Source organism: Solanum verrucosum, unplaced genomic scaffold, assembly GCF_900185275.1.
Source record: "Solanum verrucosum unplaced genomic scaffold, falcon-dt-bn FXZP01000203.1, whole genome shotgun sequence".
Lineage (NCBI taxonomy): Eukaryota > Viridiplantae > Streptophyta > Magnoliopsida > Solanales > Solanaceae > Solanum > Solanum verrucosum.
Window position 1 is genome coordinate 205,154 of NW_026020815.1, and position 20,362 is coordinate 225,515.

General features: G+C 35.8%; 1 protein-coding gene across 1 annotated transcript in view; it reads right to left on the minus strand.

Moving 5' to 3' along the window:
- The window catches only part of LOC125813446 (kirola-like), a 436,501-nt gene that overhangs the window by 201,164 nt on the left and 214,975 nt on the right, over positions 1 to 20,362 (minus strand). The window lies entirely within an intron of this gene.

Here is a 20,362-nt window from a genome sequence, read left to right on the forward strand (position 1 = left end):
CTAATGCCTATAATACAATTAATGGTCATCCATCAATTATATTTGGTGGGTTATAAGTTAAAGGCATACCAGTGGTGGAAGTACAGTTCGACATGAACAGGTTGTTCCAAACTTCTTCCCATCTGTATATTTCTTATTGAGCTCATTGTATTTTGTTTCTGTCTGACTCTCATTCCACCTTAAGGTTTGAATAAGGAACCTATATGGTTTCAATAGAGTATTTAGAAAAGATGTCTTGTATTAGTTCAATACTAGTAGACAATCATTCCAAGAACCCATCAAGCTTTTATAAAATTGAAGTATCTCTTTCTCAATTTCATCATGTTTTAGGAGCTGTCTATTATCAAGGCTGGTTAAAATAAAAATATTATCCATGTTGGCTCTAGTTTTCACACATATAAGGAACTACTTCTTGTTGTTGTCTCCTGTTACTTCAAGCCAGTGAGCCTTATATTTCTGTTTCAACACCTTCTCCTGGAGATAAAACCATTTTTTATGTTCAACTACAACTTCTTTTTCTATGTCAAATACAATGTTGGCTACACTAGTCCCCACATGCTGAGTGATCTGTTTTTTGATGGATTCTAACTTCTCTCTTGCTTCAGTGACTCTATTGCCAAAGCTCCCCATTTCCTATGTCAATAACCTCTACAGAGGTTCTTTACACAATTTCATTTTTTTCAATATATATCTCCTCTTACATTTTGTTTCCAAATGGTTGTAATAATGTTTGAATAGCTCTCATGTTTAGTCAGTATGTTCAGAAATCTGAAAGGCTTGTGGGGTTCACTATCTGCACTATAGTGCTCAATAAGAATCGGCGAGTAATCAAAAAAACTATTCTTCTTGAATTGAGCTGTCAGGTTCTGTGTTGTATCATCCAATAATCATTACAAAGTGCCTTGTCAATTCTACTCCATATGTTACAATTTGTCCAAGTATACCTTATTCCAATAGATTTCATATCCGTAAAGATTTAATACATTTATTACTGTTGAGAGTCTTTTGTTTCAGATTCACTGACCTGTTGGCCCCTAATTCATTCAAAATCTAGTAGGGGAGAATAGAAATATCCACAAATACACCAAGGTTCAGTGATGATAGAACCTATTCTAAGTAATTTCTGCCATAAGCTTCTCCTCCTTTGCTCTCTACAATTTTTGGCATAGATCACTGTTAGCAGACAATAAAAATTGGAACACTTACTTGCTACCTTTATATGTGTAAAATGATCGTGTACTTCTTCCATCAGAATAGTCATTTCACCAGACATTCTTAAAATCCAGATTCTCTTATTTTCGGCTAATGAGTAGTTATAGATGCATAAATTGATCATGATAATACAAATTGATCATTGTTTGAAGGGGCTATTCATTCCCATTACGTTCCAGATTAACCAGTTCATTAAAGAGAGAGGTGTACCCTCCCATCAGGAGGTTTCTAAGTCTATCTTCTTGCTTCATTTCCCTTAGTAAAGTCAACATTTATCAAGCAATTTTTTCTATGAATTTAGCTAGTATACATCGTAGCAAACTGTTTGCTACGGAAAGGGCCTAGCAGAGATATCTTAGCTAAAATAGCTAGGAATGACATACTTTGCTAGCTAAAAATTAGCTAAGAGCTTATTAGCTTTGAAGGTCTGCTAGGGTCATTTTCCTAGCTAAATTGACATTAGCTAGGGATTTTATCACTTTTGCTAGGATTTGCGTCTGTAGCTAAACACCTGTTTTCTTGTAGTGTATAAGCTCGAACTATCGTCAAATTTGACCTGAAATTATTCATATTCGACATAATTACTGACCCAAAAATTTGAAATTACTCATATTCGACCTAATTTTAGAATTGAATATTGTTTTTAAAAAAATAATTGGTTACATTGGTTGGATAATTTTTAATTGAGTCTTCTTGAAGGATTTAATAAGGAATAATATTTCAAGAATATTATTAATGTACTTGTGATAATCTAAATATTTGTGTTGGATGCTGTTGGACATTTACTATTATGTTTTATGATTGACTCTATTATGCGAATAAAAATAATAACATTAATATTTTTTTTTAAATCTCATTTTCTTAAAAAAAATCTTAGTTATTGGATTATACAAAAGTATTACCTACGATGAGTTTTGAAGTCAAATCATGTTCTGAAAAATTGAGGGTCAATCAAAAATAATATTTTTATTTCATAAAAATAAAAATAAAATTTACATACACGTACACCTCATTCTTCTCCGACATCATAACGATATGTTGCTATACTTTTGAGTTTTCACATATCTTTAATGCTAATACATGTGATAATTTGTTTCAAGAATCTTCTTTTTTAGATCAATTTTTAAGCTTTTAGGTAAAGTCTTCTTCTTCCTTTTTTTCTTTTTGAAAAAACACTTATCAAGCTGCTTTTCTTCTATTTACAAAGTTACTATTAGTACTTCATTAATTCTTTTAATCATCATCACTATAACATTCTTAAGATTTTCTTCTTTTTAATAAAGGTTGAAAACTTGAGTGTATTTGTCACGCCCCGAGCCTACACCCTGGGCGGGACCGGCACTCGGAGACCATTGCTGGCCCCAAGCGAACCCTTGGCCTGGCTTTCTTAACTCAGCGGAAACCTAACTCAACAGAATAACTCAAAGCAATGCAATATTTCAAAAAACAACTTAACTTATAAAATATGGCCCTAAGGCAACCCGAATCTCAAAATAGGATATTTACATAAATACGTAGTCAAGAGACTCAAAACTAGCTGACTGACTGTCTGGGATACCTGAATCTGCATCATGAAACGATGCAGGCCAACTGGCATCAGTACATGAAATGTACGAGTATGCAAGCTGGAAACTAAGCAACAACGGCTAGAAGGAGAAATCTGGAAGAAACTGAATAGCTTACCTGTCTCAACTCAACTCAACCTGACTGACTTCTTTCAATATAAGACAATTTAGGACAAGTGCGATATAAAGAAAGACTGTTTAAAACATGCTATAAACTCTGTGTGTATACAAAGATGCAATAAGCCTGAAATGTATATAGAAATACAATAATCTGATGTATATAAAAATACAATAATCTCTGAGTATGAAAATACAATAACTGCTGTGGGAGTTTCTCTAACCGACAACCATCACATAAGAGCTATAGTGATGATACAGCGATCGACCTCACGCTGCCAAAGCATCTTATACCCGGCCAAAGGTATAAGACCTGAACTACCTAATGGATCCACTAGTCTAATCTGAAAAGGATTCATCTAGAAAGCATGATCCTTTTCTACCTATGGTGGCTAACATGGTTCTATGGGGGCTGTGGGTTCTTTGGAACGCTCCCCCAATTCGGTGCTCGATACTACTCCCAAAAATGTACTGGCTCTTATGTTTTTAAAACATATTTATTCCTGCTGATATGAGATAATTACTCAAAAACTAGCTCGAAGGCCCCTTTGGAAATCTCAGTTTCCAACCTTGTTCAATTGTAAAAATATTTCTTTAAAACTTCTTTGGGAATACATAGTTCCCTAATAACTTTGAGACTGAACTCAACTTTAAACTCTTGACTTAACTTGACTGCTAACTTCACTTGACTTGGAACCATCTTTCCTTGAATCGAAATTATGAATTCAAGGTGTTCGATCACATGTTATGGAGGGATTCTTGAACTCTTAGACGCACTATGGAGTGTCGGAAACAACCATAAAACATAGGTAATAATACTTTGGAACTTGCTTGAGAAAGTGAGAAAAGGAATGGGGAACTTGGCTGAGACTTTAGATTTCTGGTGACACAGGTGGCATCTACGGAAGCCATCGACGGACCGTAGATGAACCTACGGTCCGTACTGTAGGTCCGTAGATCGCGTCAGAGATTTTTCCCCAGAATTCATTTAAGAAAAAGACTAAGTGTTGACCTACGGTCCTGACTTACGGTCCGTGGATCGAGCTACGGACCGTAGGTCGGACCCGTAGATCGACGCCCCAAAAACCAACTTCTGTCTTGATCGACGGTTGACCAGTACGGACCGTCGATTGATCTACGGTCCGTAGGTCACGCCCGTAGATGGGGATCGACAGCCCAGATATTTGCTGCGAAAAGATGTGAATCAACCTCCAATGGTCATAACTCTTAGAATCATAATTCCCTCAACATACAATAGGTTTCAACTACACAATCCACAACATCAACAACAACTAACAACTTCACCAACTTTAACAACTTCAACAACTTTAACAACTTCAACAACTATTCCAATCTTTTCTCAATCATATAATAAACTAGGTGTGTGTGGGGGAAAGGATCAACCCACACGAAAAACTCACATACCTTAGATAGGGATCACCCTCGACGAAAGTCCACACGATCTTGACTAAGCTCCTCTTTCTTCTTTTCTTCTTCTTCTCCTTCTCCTTCTCCTCTTCTTCACTCTCAAAAGCCCTAACTCTTTCTATTTCAAAAAGGGACAAAAATGATCCAAAGATCATTCTAATACAACAATATGAGCTCAAAATAAATAATTTGTGAAAGGACCAAAATGCCCTTAAATTTCCGGATGGATTTCCCTTCCAACTGCCCAGCTTCTACAGGGCATAACTCCCTCATACGAACTCGGAATTGAGAAAACTCAGTGGCGTTGGAAAGATTGTTCCAAGGGCTTCGCAACCATAACTGGAACTACTCCTAACTCATCATGAGCTAGGAGTTACGACTACTCAAAGTTGGCCAAAAACTCATTGATTTCCACACTTAACCAAATTTCCAAATTTCAAGCTCCTTCTAAGCCACTTCAAATTGTCGGATGTTACAATATCTCCCCCTTGGGAACATTCGTCCTCGAATGAGGTTACTCTTATAAGGCTAAGGGTGTAACATCGACTCAACACCCAACAAACAACCATGCAAACGTAACAACAACAACGACATGCTCATCATAATTTAAAGAGCACTAAGAAGGGAATTAATACCTTGATCTGCGGATTCAAAGAGATATGGATATCTCTTCTTCATGTCTTCTTCGGCTTCCCAAGTAGCGTCCTCAACAATTTGGTTCCTCCAAAGGACCTTAACTGAGGCTACATCTTTCGTTCTCAACCTACGGACTTGACGATCCAAGATTTGAACAGGAACCTCCTCATAAGATAAGTTATCCTTGATCTTGATACTTTCAGTCGGCAGGATCAATGAAGGATCGCCTATGCACTTCTTCAACATGGAGATGTGAAATACCGGATGAACCGCTGCTAGTTCCTATGGTAACTTCAACTCATAAGCAACATTGCCAACCCTCTTAGCTATGCGGTAAGGTCCAATGTACCGAGGACTAAGTTTCCCCTTCTTACCAAACCTCATAACGCCTTTCATGGGTGAAACCTTCAAATATACCCAATCATCTACTTCAAACTCTAATGCCCTTCTCCTAACATCAGTGTAGGATTTCTGACGACTCTGTGCCGTTTTCAGCTTCTCTTGAATCACTTTCACTTTCTCCATAGCTTGGTGAACTAAATCTGGTCCTATCAACTGGGCTTCACCCACCTCAAACCATCCGATAGGAGATCTACATCTTCTCCCATAAAGAGCTTCATACGGAGCCATCTGGATGCTAGAGTGATAACTGTTGTTGTAGGCAAATTCAATTAGAGGTAGGTGATCATCCCAACTACCTTTGAAATCGATTACACAAGCCCTCAACATATCCTCTAAGGTCTGAATAGTGCGTTCTGCTTGCCCATCAGTCTGAGGATGAAAGGCAGTACTTAAGTTCACCTTTGAACCCAAGCCCTTCTGAAAAGATTTCCAGAACTGTGCAGTAAACTGTGCACCTCTATCTGAAATAATGGAGATTGGGACTCCATGAAGTCTCACTATCTCTTGAACATACAACTTGGCATAATCTTCTGCTGTATTGGTAGTCTTTACCGGTAGAAAATGAGCTGACTTTGTCATTCGGTCGACAATTACCCAAATGGAATCATGCTGTCTACGAGACCTTGGCAACCCTGTGATGAAATCCATATTGATCATCTCCCACTTCCACTCTGGAAGTTCTATACTCTGAGCCAAACCACCGGGCCTTTGGTGTTCAACTTTCACTTGTTGGCAATTTGGACATTTAGCAACAAACTCAGCAATGCCCTTCTTCATGCCATTCCACCAATAAACTTCTCGCAAATCACGATACATCTTGGTGGAACCTGGATGAACGGAATATCGGGAGCTATGAGCTTCCTCCATAATCTTTTCTTGGAGTCCATCTATCATAGGTACACATATTCTACCTTGATATCTTAATTCACCATCTCCCCCTTGTTCAAAAGCTAATACTCTTTGCTTCTAAACATTTGCCTTCAACTCAAGCAAAATGGGATCTTGATCTTGCTTCTTTTTCACTTCTGACATTAATGATGACTCGGCCCTGCTCGTCACCACTATTCCTCCTTCTGCGGAATCTGTAAAGCTGACTCCCAGGCATGACAGTCTGTGCACATCTTTTGCTAACCCTCTCCTTCCTTCTTCAATATGGGCGGTGCTACCCATAGACAACCTGCTCAAAGAATCAGCAACAACATTTGCCCTACCTGGGTGGTAAAGAATGCTCAGGTCATAATCCTTGAGTAACTCTAACCACCTCCGCTGTCTGAGATTAAGCTCTTTCTGAGTAAGCACATATTGAAGGCTCTTGTGATCAGTGAAAATGTCGACATGCACACCATACAAGTAATGACGCCATATCTTCAAAGCAAATACTACAGCAGCTAGCTCTAAGTCATGGGTTGGGTAGTTCTTCTCATGAACCTTCAATGTCTGGAGGCATAAGCTATAACTTTGCCATTCTGCATTAAGACACAACCCAAAGCAACTCTAGACGCATCACAATACACCACAAAACCTTGAGTACCTTCTGGTAGCGTTAAAACTGGAGCTGTAATCAATCTCTTTTTCAATTCCTGAAAGCTTTTCTCACAAGCTTCAGACCATTGAAATTTCACTGTCTTCTGAGTCAACTTTGTCAAAGGAGATGCAATACTCGAGAACCCTCGACAAACCTTCTATAATAGCCAGCTAATCCCAAGAAACTCCTAATTTCAGTTGGAGATGTGGGTCTAGGCCAATTCTGCACTGCCTCAATTTTCGAGTATCAGCTTTAATTCCATCACCGGACACAATGTGGCCTAGGAACGCCACAGACTTGAGCCAAAACTCACATTTAGAGAACTTGGCATGCAACTCCTTCTCTTCAAAGTCTGAAGAACTGTTCTGAGATGACTAGCATGATCTTCTTCATTCCTTGAATAGATTAGTATATCATCAATAAAGACAATAACAAACATATCTAAATAAGGTTTGAAGACTCTATTCATCAAATCCATGAAAGCTGCCGGTGCATTGGTCAAACCAAAGGACATGACCAAAAACTCATAATGACCATACCTGGTCCTGAAAGCTGTCTTTGGGATATCACATTCCCTTACCCTTAACTGATGATAGCCTGATCGGAGGTCAATCTTTGAAAAACAAGTGGCACCCTGAAGCTGATCAAAAAAATCATCAATCCTCGGAAGAGGGTACTTGTTCTTGATGGTAACCTTATTCAACTGGCGGTAGTCTATACACATTCTAAGGGAACCATCTTTCTTTCTCACAAACAAAACCGGAGCACCCCAAGGTGAGACACTCGGTCGAATGAAACCCTTTTCTAGGAGATCTTTCAACTGCTCCTTCAACTCTTTCAACTCTGCTGGTGCCATTCTATATGGCGGAATAGAGATATGACGAGTATCTAGAATGAGATCTATGCCGAAATCTATTTCTCTCTCAGGAGGAATTCCGGGTAGATCATCAGGAAAAACTTCTGGAAACTCTCTTACTATAGGAACTGACTGGAAATGAGGTATCTCAACACTAGAGTCATGAACTCGGACTAAGTGATAGATACAACCCTTCGAAACTAACTTTCTTGCCTTAAGGTACGAAATAAAACGACCCTTAGGCACTGCTGAACTGCTACTCCACTCTATGACTGGCTCATTCGGAAACTGAAACTTGACGGTTCGAGTTCTACAGTCTAATGATGCATAACAGGCATGAAGCCAATCCATACCTAGAATGACATCAAAATCTACCATATCTAACTCAACCAAATCAACCTTGGTGTTCTTGTGACTGATGGAAACAGGACAATCACGATAGACTCTTTCCGCTAGAATAGACTCCCCAACAGGTGTAGAAACACAAAAGGGTTCACAAAGTCTTTCAGGAAGAACCTCAAACTGGTTTGCAACATAAGGAGTTACAAACGATAAACTTGCTCCTGGGTCTAGCAAAGCATACACATTAAAAGCAAAGACTTTGATCATACCAGTGACAACATTCGGAGAAATCTCTTGCTCATGGCGACTGGTGATAGCATAAAGGCGGTTCGCTCCTCCACCTACACTAGAAGTAGCTCCTCTAGGTGCCGTCCTGTCTGGAGGAACAACTGAAGAAGACTGTGCTTTATTGCCTCCATTACCCTGCCTATTCTTTGGACACTCTCGTATGAAATGCCCATTCTGCCCACACTTGAAACAACCAAGGGAGCCCTCTCGACAAATACCTGATTGGTTCCTACCACATTTGGCGCAGACCGGAGGCTTACTACTCCCTTGCGCCACACTACCCGAAGATTGTGCTGGCCTAGCCCTGAAGTCCTTCGAATTCTGAACATTAAATTCACCTGTGTATCTGGGTGCAGGTGCTCTAGCAATTGATGGACAGGTCCCTTCTGCCTTTGCTGAAAGGAGGAACAGTTTGAATTACCTCTCTGCTGCCCGGACTCGTTCCCGATCCTAGCTTTCTTGCTTCTGAACTCTTCTCTGTCCCTCAACTTCTCTCCCTCAACCTGTTGCACATAAACCATCAACCTTGATATATCCATGTCCCCGATAAGCATTGCTGCCCTACCTTCCTTGCTCGACAATCGAGACAGCCCAACAACAAACAAACTCATTCTATTTCTCATGTCCGCAACCATCTCCGGAGCATAGCGGGATAGTTGTGTAAACTTCAGACTGTACTCATGAACACTCAAGGACTCCTGCTTAAGTGTGAGGAACTCACGTACCTTAGCCTCTTCCAATTCTCGAGGAAAGAAATGCCCCAAGAAAGCTTCTTCAAAACAGGCCCAACTCGCAGGTGGTGTATTCTCAACTCTGCCCCCTTTCCACTGGTCAAACCATGTTCTAGCAACATCCTTCAGCTGATACGCAGCTAGTTCAACCCGCTCAGTATCTGCCACATGCATCACATCAAAAATCTTCTTCAACTCCTCGATGAAATCCTCTGGATCCTCAGTAGTACTCGAACCCATGAAACTCGGAGGATTCATTCCCAAGAACTCACGAATCCTAGAAGTGTTAGCTCCCTCCTGTCGAGCTCCCCTTTGCTGACCAATCTGATTAGCTACAGCTTGACTCAACATTCTAATTGCCTCTCTGAACTCGGCATTAGAAACTTCCCCATGATCTTGCACTCTAGGTGCATCCGGTAGCTCTTGCTCATTAACATAGCGTCTGGGAAGACGCCCTCTGCCAACTCTTCGTGGAGGCATGACTATTTGAAACACGCGCAAGCACGGATTAGAGAGAAACTTTTTAGAGATCAACTCTAACGCACGAAATAAGTGTGAAAGAAATGAGAAATCTTCCTAAATGTTGCAGCCTCCCAATTATAGATGTGGCGCGCTTCACACCGATAACTAGGACTCTACAGACACGGCTTCATAGACTCCCTAGGACTCTTGAACTCTTTGCTCTGATACCAAGTTTGTCACGCCCCGAGCCTACACCCTGGGCGGGACCGGCACTCGGAGACCATTGCTGGCCCCAAGCGAACCCTTGGCCTGGCTTTCTTAACTCAGCGGAAACCTAACTCAACAGAATAACTCAAAGCAATGCAATATTTCAAAAAACAACTTAACTTATAAAATATGGCCCTAAGGCAACCCGAATCTCAAAATAGGATATTTACATAAATACGTAGTCAAGAGACTCAAAACTAGCTGACTGACTGTCTGTCTATGAAGCCTCTAAAAATACTGAGATGGATGTTGGGACAGACCCCGCAACATCCTAATAAAATCAAAACTAAGAACACTCAATAATTGAGCCATCCGGAATGCAAGGAGGCTCACCACTGACTCTGGAGTGCTCAGCTGGATCAACGACGTGCAGACTGCTGATCTGGGATACCTGAATCTGCATCATGAAACGATGCAGGCCAACTGGCATCAGTACATGAAATGTACGAGTATGCAAGCTGGAAACTAAGCAACAACGGCTAGAAGGAGAAATCTGGAAGAAACTGAATAGCTTACCTGTCTCAACTCAACTCAACCTGACTGACTTCTTTCAATATAAGACAATTTAGGACAAGTGCGATATAAAGAAAGACTGTTTAAAACATGCTATAAACTCTGTGTGTATACAAAGATGCAATAAGCCTGAAATGTATATAGAAATACAATAATCTGATGTATATAAAAATACAATAATCTCTGAGTATGAAAATACAATAACTGCTGTGGGAGTTTCTCTAACCGACAACCATCACATAAGAGCTATAGTGATGATACAGCGATCGACCTCACGCTGCCAAAGCATCTTATACCCGGCCAAAGGTATAAGACCTGAACTACCTAATGGATCCACTAGTCTAATCTGAAAAGGATTCATCTAGAAAGCATGATCCTTTTCTACCCATGGTGGCTAACATGGTTCTATGGGGGCGGTGGGTTCTTTGGAACGCTCCCCCAATTCGGTGCTCGATACTACTCCCAAAAATGTATTGGCTCTTATGTTTTTAAAACATATTTATTCCTGCTGATATGAGATAATTACTCAAAAACTAGCTCGAAGGCCCCTTTGGAAATCTCAGTTTCCAACCTTGTTCAATTGTAAAAACATTTCTTTAAAACTTCTTTGGGAATACATAGTTCCCTAATAACTTTGAGACTGAACTCAACTTTAAACTCTTGATTTAACTTGACTGCTAACTTCACTTGACTTGGAACCATCTTTCCTTGAATCGGAATTATGAATTCAAGGTGTTCGATCACATGTTATGGAGGGATTCTTGAACTCTTAGACGCACTATGGAGTGTCGGAAACAACCATAAAACATAGGTAATAATACTTTGGAACTTGCTTGAGAAAGTGAGAAAAGGAATGGGGAACTTGGCTGAGACTTTAGATTTCTGGTGACACAGGCGGCATCTACGGAAGCCATCGACGGACCGTAGATGAACCTACGGTCCGTACTGTAGGTCCGTAGATCGCGTCAGAGATTTTTCCCCAGAATTCATTTAAGAAAAAGACTAAGTGTTGACCTACGGTCCTGACTTACGGTCCGTGGATCGAGCTACGGACCGTAGGTCGGACCCGTAGATCGACGCCCCAAAAACCAACTTCTGTCTTGATCGACGGTTGACCAGTACGGACCGTCGATTGATCTACGGTCCGTAGGTCACGCCCGTAGATGGGGATCGACAGCCCAGATATTTGCTGCGAAAAGATGTGAATCAACCTCCCATGGTCATAACTCTTAGAATCATAATTCCCTCAACATACAATAGGTTTCAACTACACAATCCACAACATCAACAACAACTAACAACTTCACCAACTTTAACAACTTCAACAACTTTAACAACTTCAACAACTATTCCAATCTTTTCTCAATCATATAATAAACTAGGTGTGTGTGGGGGAAAGGATCAACCCACACGAAAAACTCACATACCTTAGATAGGGATCACCCCCGACGAAAGTCCACACGATCTTGACTAAGCTCCTCTTTCTTCTTTTCTTCTTCTTCTCCTTCTCCTCTTCTTCACTCTCAAAAGCCCTAACTCTTTCTATTTCAAAAAGGGACAAAAATGATCCAAAGATCATTCTAATACAACAATATGAGCTCAAAATAAATAATTTGTGAAAGGACCAAAATGCCCTTAAATTTCCGGATGGATTTCCCTTCCAACTGCCCAGCTTCTACAGGGCATAACTCCCTCATACGAACTCGGAATTGAGAAAACTCAGTGGCGTTGGAAAGATTGTTCCAAGGGCTTCGCAACCATAACTGGAACTACTCCTAACTCATCCTGAGCTAGGAGTTACGACTACTCAAAGTTGGCCAAAAACTCATTGATTTCCACACTTAACCAAATTTCCAAATTTCAAGCTCCTTCTAAGCCACTTCAAATTGTCGGATGTTACAGTATTAGTTTGGGTGAAACTAGTGTATATATATATATGTTCAGTATTTCTATTTATTTTTGACATTTTATTTTTGTTTTCTGTTTTATTTTTGTTTTTAAAAATTGAAAGTGTTTAAATGTATTATCTAATTAATTACCTCCCTTTAAAACATTTATTAAATTAATATACATTTGAGTAAATGGGAGATGAAAGACCAAAAGCTTTTTATTTTCCACAACTATTTATATTTGCCTATAAAATAAAAAGATTTGAGTATTTGTAGTCAACAACAATAAACTCCTTAACTTTGCCTCCTCCTCCTCCTCCTCTTCATCATCATTCATCATTATCATGTTAATCAATTTCTGAATTTAAGATACATATGATACGCTCAAAAAAAAAAAACTGAATATACCTTAATTATACATGAAATATATACTACTATACATGAAGTATACACTGACTATACAATCTTGATTAATTCAGAATCACCACTAGATTGTCTTAAAATTTAGATATGAAATTCTCTAGATATTTCAAGTCTTTTAATATATATGCATTTGAAACGATTCACGTTTTCGGTACGTCGATTCTTTTTAAAATATAAATAAATAGGAGAAGACAAAAAGGAATGACGAAGCAGAAGATGATAATTTTCTCAAAATCACTTCAAAACAGTCTCAAAATTTAGATATGAAATTCTCTTGATATTTTAAATCTTTTGATATATAATTTGTTCGAAATAATTTACGTTTTCAATACATCAATTTTAAAATAAAATAAAATAGGAGAAGACAAAGACGAAGAAGGAGGAGGATGAAGAGGATGAAAGGAAAAATGAGGAAGAAGAAGCTATTAATGACGAAATTGAAAGGGAAAAAAAAATATTTGACCAATTTCAACAATTTTAAAAATTGGGACAATTTTTTCTTTAATAAAGCAAAAGGCCAAATAGCCACTTTGCATAATTTACCGATGAATTAATAATAAGTGGAAGGGGAATTACCAAGAGAGAACTAAGAACTCCGCCTGTTCCAATTTACTAATATTTTTTACTTTTTCTGATTTAAACTTCTTAAATCTTATCATATATTTTGATATAGAATCTTTTGAATTTTCAAAATAAGATTTATATATTTACTCGTTAAAAGTAATACTATAAAATAAAATAAGAAACTATCTAATAACACAAACATTCCTACAATATTTACTATTTCTCCCTATAATTTAAAATAATTACATTTTATCTTACTATTTTAATAATTTCATATCAGATGTCAAGTCAGATACATGAAAATCACACTAGATACACATTATATACATGTATCTCGTGTGATTCGCATGTATCTGGGACACCAGATACACGAGCAAGATATGAGGGACGTGAGTGAGATGGGAGGGAGACGAGCGAAATTTGTTTATCTATCTCAGATACATGTTAATTCAATATGATACAATGTATATAAAACAAATTACACTTGATTTTGACCTCATGTATCCCGAGATACATGTATTTGGACGTATCCAGATGCACCACAATCTAGCATGATTCGTAATATTGTAAATTAGCGTGTATCTAAGTAATTTGCTACTAAACTAATGGGATTTATGTAAGTTACTCCTCGAAAGAAAAGTAAAAGTTTTTTTTTATCAAACTTAAACTACCTTTCGTTCTTTGTAAGGAGGGGTGACCAATGTTCTTGAGTTGGTTGTTAAAATCTGTCACAAGTTTCGTTATTTCCAAAATAATTTTTTTTTCAATCAAAATAAGCCAAGTATGATTAATTATTCTATATTTTCCAAAACTATAACATAATTGTTCAATTGAGTTCAAACCAAATCGATTGAAAAGACCTTTTAATGATCTTTCGACAAACATGAAATTAAATTTAAATTCTATTATTTTTTATAGAGTGTGTTATCGTTATTTGTTTTTATTTCTACGTTAGAATATCGTGTACATCTATTTTATTTCCATTCTATGTTACGTGTAATATTATAATTCAATGTTTTGTCCATTTGTTCCTCTTTATATGAGATATCTAATTCAATATTCTATCGATCCAGCTTTGTTTTCATTTCTATTTCTATGTTATATCTTATTCAATGTTGAGTCCATTTATTTCTATTTCTATTTTATATTTAATTTACTGTTGTGCCATCTCTGTTTTTATTTCTATATTATATATATAATTAAATTTTGTGTCCATCTATTTTTATTTCTATGTTATATCTAATTTAGTGTTGCGTCTATTTATATCCATTTATGCTTATTCTTCTCCATGAAATATGAGTGAATGTGTCGTCTTGTCCAATTCATGATCATAAGTTTGTACACTAGTTGATTCATACTTATGTATCGATTTGATTTTATTTCATGTGTCATTTTAAAATAACAAATTTTAAGTCTTTATTCATTTAATTTTTTTTTAATGTATAGTATAATAATTAATATATAATAGAGTCACGTAAAATCTAACCGACAGAGTAAAGGTCACTCCGCTACTTAATGTTCACATATAGCACGTACTACATATGTAATTTGTTATACCAAACCCAATGGTTTTCAACAATATTAATATTTCTTCCGTATCAATTTCTGTGACAATGGACAAACAAAGTTTTTAGGGAAAAAAGTCTGAAATATATTTGAACTTTGACTTAAATTGTTGTAACAATCCCAAACTTTGGGCATGACCTATTACCCCCTGCACTATTTAAAAGTGTATTTTAAAGATATATATGTGTTCACGTGGGCAAGTTACTATTTATAATGATGCAATATTTATGATGTCCACGTGGACACTTATATATCTTTAAAATACACTATTAAATAGTGCAGGGGTTAATAGGTCATGCCCAAAGTTTGAGATTGTTACATCAATTTCAGTCAATGTTCAAATATATTTTGAATCGTTTTCCCAAGTTTTTAATAAAAATGAAGATTTATAAAATTTGTGATTTAACATAATTTTTGAATATTTACATGACTGTGAATTATTTTATTAAGGATAAAAAAGTATTAAAAGTAAAGTTATACCTATCGTAAATCGTAATCAGAACATCCATATGAACCTTGACACGCACGACCCACCATTTCCGTATATAGAGAATTGTCCAGTTTTAGAGAAAATTGTGTATTATAGCAAATTATTAATTTAAAATAAATTTTATAGCTATAGTTTCATTTAATTTCAATTCGCAACAAACTTCTTGACATTCGCCTCTCACCCCTTTCTCTGGAATCTCGCTCGCTACTCTCCTCTTTTTCAGTCATCTCTCCCTCGCATACATTTGTGTTTATGTTTGTATAAAGCGAGAGAGACTGTATATATAAATACAAATACACATTTCTCCGTCCTATACACTTATAATTAACAAATACAAATCTTCTCCTGCCTAGTTTTCTTTTGTCTTTCTCACACTCTCTCTCTCTCTCTTTATACAAACACAAATTATACAAAATACAATGTATAATTTGTGTTTTATAAAGCGAGAGAGAGATTTGATATACAAATACAAATATTTTAACTCGATTCAATTGTATAAAAAATTAAATTTTATGCAGATATATAAATACAATCAATGATACATATACATAGTAGTTACATATATACAATTATCTAACCGATATACATATACAATTCACCTCTCTCCACTCTCTACCCTCTCTCGCTCGCTTCTCTCTTCTCTCTCCCAATCTCGCTCACCACTCTAATTTAACACAGAGAACATATACATATACAAATGCATTTTTCATAGACACGGACAAATTAATGCCCGATTGATACAAATCTCCGTGATTTATACAAATCAGATACTCCATAGCAAACATAAATTGGTTATGGAACTCAAATAGCAGTTATAGAGCGCTAATATGATTTTTATCTTTGATGTTTCTAAAATTTACTTGTTTTATGATTATCCATAAGATTTACTAATTTTCAAAATAAAAATAAATAAATCACCACTATAACATATTTGTTCAATTGAGTTCAAACCAAATTGATTGAAAATACCCTTTAGTGATCTTTCGACGAGCATGCAATTTAATTCAATTTAATTTCTATTATTTTGTATAGAGTGTGTTATCTTTATTCGTTTTAATTTCTATGCTAGTCTAATTAATATCATGTCCAGCTATTTATATTTACTGTAATTCAATGTTGTGTCCATTTGTTCCTCTTTATATGAGATATCTAATTCAATATTTTATCGATCCAGCTTTGATTCTATTTCTATGTTATATCTAATTCAATATCGTGTTCATCTATTTCTATTTCTATGTTATATCTTATTCAATGTTGAGTGCATTTGTTTCTATTTCTATTTTATATCTAGTTTACTGTTGTGCCCATCTGTGTTTATATATATATATATATAGAGAGAGAGAGAGAGAAATATATATTGTGTACATCTATTTCTATTTCTATGTCATGTCTAATGTCTAGTTCATGGTGTGTCCATCTGTTTCTATTTCTATGTGATATCTAATTCAATGTTGTTTCATTTGTTTTTATAAATATAATCTATGTGTTGTCACATTCTTTCCTTTTCATACATTTAAAATAGATTAAAATTTTCTAATTAATTGAAAACTCTCATAATTTAGTATGTTTATTTTACTTATGATAATTCACTCTGATAAGAATGACATGTTATGTTTGATATCACAAGATGTTAATGATATTCCTGATATGCATATTACACATATTTGGCCAATGTAACGCCCTTCATGGTCATTTTGTGATTTCTGCCTCTCTTTTTTTTAGTTTGATCCTCTTCATAATTTTTGTTAATTGTTTATGATTTATGAGAATGAGTGACACAATCTCAGAGAAGATTGGATGCGTTTCGAGGATGCTACTCCATACCTTGCACGCTCTCCTTATTCGACATATGAACAAGTAGCCTCAAATTAGCAAATATGTGTACGCAATTCTAACCACCATTATAAAGTACCCCGAACTTTCCAAATTTCCAATCATCACCTACAACATTTAATATGTCATCCCGATCCACACCAAAAACCACCCCATCGTTTAAACACGCCAACTCGGTCCCTTAGGGACCAACATATAACCATCATGACATGAAGAAGTATACTCGGTCCTCTTATGGAACCAACCACACACAAGCTATGATAGAGTTTTTCCCTGATTTTCTTAACATAATTGAGTTTTACTTTTCACCGGAAGGAAAGTCAAAGTATTACCATAATTGGTTTTACTTTTCCCTAATGGAAACTATAATTCTCTTCCATATTTGGTCATTCTTTTCTTAGAGGAAATGTTTGAAACTCTATCATTAAATTGAAGATCATCTTCTCATACAAGACCACAAGAGTATCCACAGTGTAGTCATTAAAGAATTTTGTTTAAGAGAGATTTCTCTCAACAATTTTAATGTTTTTCTTTTTAATAGTTTTCATTGAACAAATCATATAATACTAGTATATTTCTTTTAGTATAGTTTTTTTCACCTGACTTATTTGAAACATGGTTTACAATTATAAGCTTTCGAATGACGTCATGATAACTTTCGAATCCAACAAACTATACATGTACCATCATGGTACCCGATCCAATAAATATACATATATGTGCCGGCATGGCACCCGATCCAATATATATATATATATATATATATATATATATATATATATATATATTAACACTAACACAACCATAATTAATCACGATCACACATGCACATTCATGTAACATATTTATTGCATGTTATTAACAACCTCTTTCATTTCATTTTATATCCTTCCAATCCCCAAATCATATATCATGCATGCATCACTAACGATATAGTTAACAAGCACATATACCTAAAGATAGGAAAAATAGCCAACCATTACCTATCCGAGAGAATTCCTTCCCGAATGTTCCCTGATCGCAGTCCGATTTACCACAATTATCTTTCCCATAATGACACCTAACAACTATCATAAAGCCAACAATAACTAATCAGGTCATTTATCAGTCTAACCATAACTAACCATACATTCAACCATCTAGACTCCGTGTCCGAAGGACTAAGCATGAAATATCCCAAAAATTTATCAAACATAACATGGATAATACATGTCTAACTATTCAGTTAAGAAAATCTAGCCTACCTGCATGGGCAGACCTAGGTGGAGCCTAGGGGGTTACCCGAACCCCTTGTCAAAAAATTACACTATGTATATTACGTCAAATTCTGATTTTATGTGTATCTATATTAAAATGAACCCTCTAAAAACAAAGTATAGGCTTGGCTCAGTGGATAAGTCGTTCAAAAATTGCACCTATGTCATGGTTCAAATCCTATGGGCAACACTTTTTCCCTCTTTATAATGCTTTCAAAAATGGAACTTTTGGACTTAGACCTTCTTCTTCTTTTTCATTATTTTTGAGTAAATTTTAGGTTTAGCAAACATAAAAATCATATTTGTATGCTGTAGCTATAGTTGTATAATTGCGTTCCATAACAAACTTTATGTTTGCTATGGGGCATCAGATTTGTATAAATCGCTGGCAGTCTCTTATTTGTATAAATCGCGTGCAACCTCTCATTTGTATAAATCGTTGGCAGCCTCTCGTTTGTATAAATCGCTAGTAGCCTCTCAATTCAATTTTATGTGTTTGTATATGTGCATAAAATTTGAATTTGTATACAATTGAATCGAAATAAAACGTTTGTATATCAGATCTCTCTCTCTCTCTCTCTCTCTATACAACACACATTATATATTGTCTAATATGTGTTTGTATAAAGCGAAAAAGAGAGAAAGGCAAAAGAGAACTGGGCAGGGGAAGATTTGTATTTATATAATTATAGGTGTATAGGCCGAAAATATATGTATTTGTATTTGTATATACAATTTTATCTCGCTTTATACAAACACAAACACATTTTATACATTTGTATTTGTATAAAGTGAGAGATGCAAGGGAGAGACAGGCAAGCGAAAAAGGGAGAGTGGCGAGCGAGAAAGCTGGGGAGAGAGGCGAATGACAACTGTTTGCTACGGGTTACAATTAAATCAAACTGTGGTTATAACATTTAATTTCAATTAATAGTTTGCCATTTTATACAATTTTCCCATTATTTTTTCCTTTTATTCCATTTCTTCTTTTTAATTTGTTTTTGTTTAAATGTATTAGACACATTATATTTGATTTTTAGTTTTTATTCTTTTTATATCTATTATTCATTTTGTTTCAATGGAACTCTTTTCTTCATATACTAACTTGAATAATTCTTTAAAAATGATAAATTATTTTATATTGTTAATTCTATTTTAGAGAAATAGAAACTAAACTTATTTGATTTATTTGTTATTTGTCTTTTTACAAATTATAGTTGACATAGTAAATTGAACTATATGAACTAAAAAAATTGACGATGCTATTTATTTGTCTTCTAAATCTTCTGATATGCATTATAATATTAGTAACTCTATTCTTACACACTTTCAGAGAATCTTAACGGTTTTCATAGAAACATGTGATTGAATGAATATTAATTTAAATTTTTTAAAAAGTGAAAAATAAAGTAAAACATTACAAAATAAAAGTATAAAAAACACAAGAAATTTTTAAAAAGCTCGATGGACCATGATAAAAGTAGAAATAAATGCTTAATAAGGTATGATAAAGTAATTTAAATTTAGCATGATAAGGTAAATATCTTTCTTCCCCATCTTGCTCCCTTTTTCAACATTTTGTTTTCATGTGTTTTAGGAATTAACTTATGTAATTCAGTCGATCCACTAAAATTATTCTTATCAATATATCTTTGTCCCCGATATCTTTGATTAGTTTAGTCTTTACTTTTATGAACCAATGAAATATCTATGGTTCTTGTACAAAGAGCATGACGACGAGTTACTATGCTCATTGCGCATTGCATTACCACCTGAACTTCTTTTTTATACCTTGAACCTATGAGCAAAAATTCTGAGTCCGCCACTACCTACCTAGGTGTCAAGCAACTGTTGAAAGACTATAGATGCAGCTCCTTGCTCCTTGGGGAGAATCTTGATGAACATTGGCAGGGAAGCATTGGGTCTTACCCTTCCTTGTGCATCCCTCTCCTCCATTGTCCTCGAGCATAAAGTGGCCTAGCTAGGAGAACTTTTAT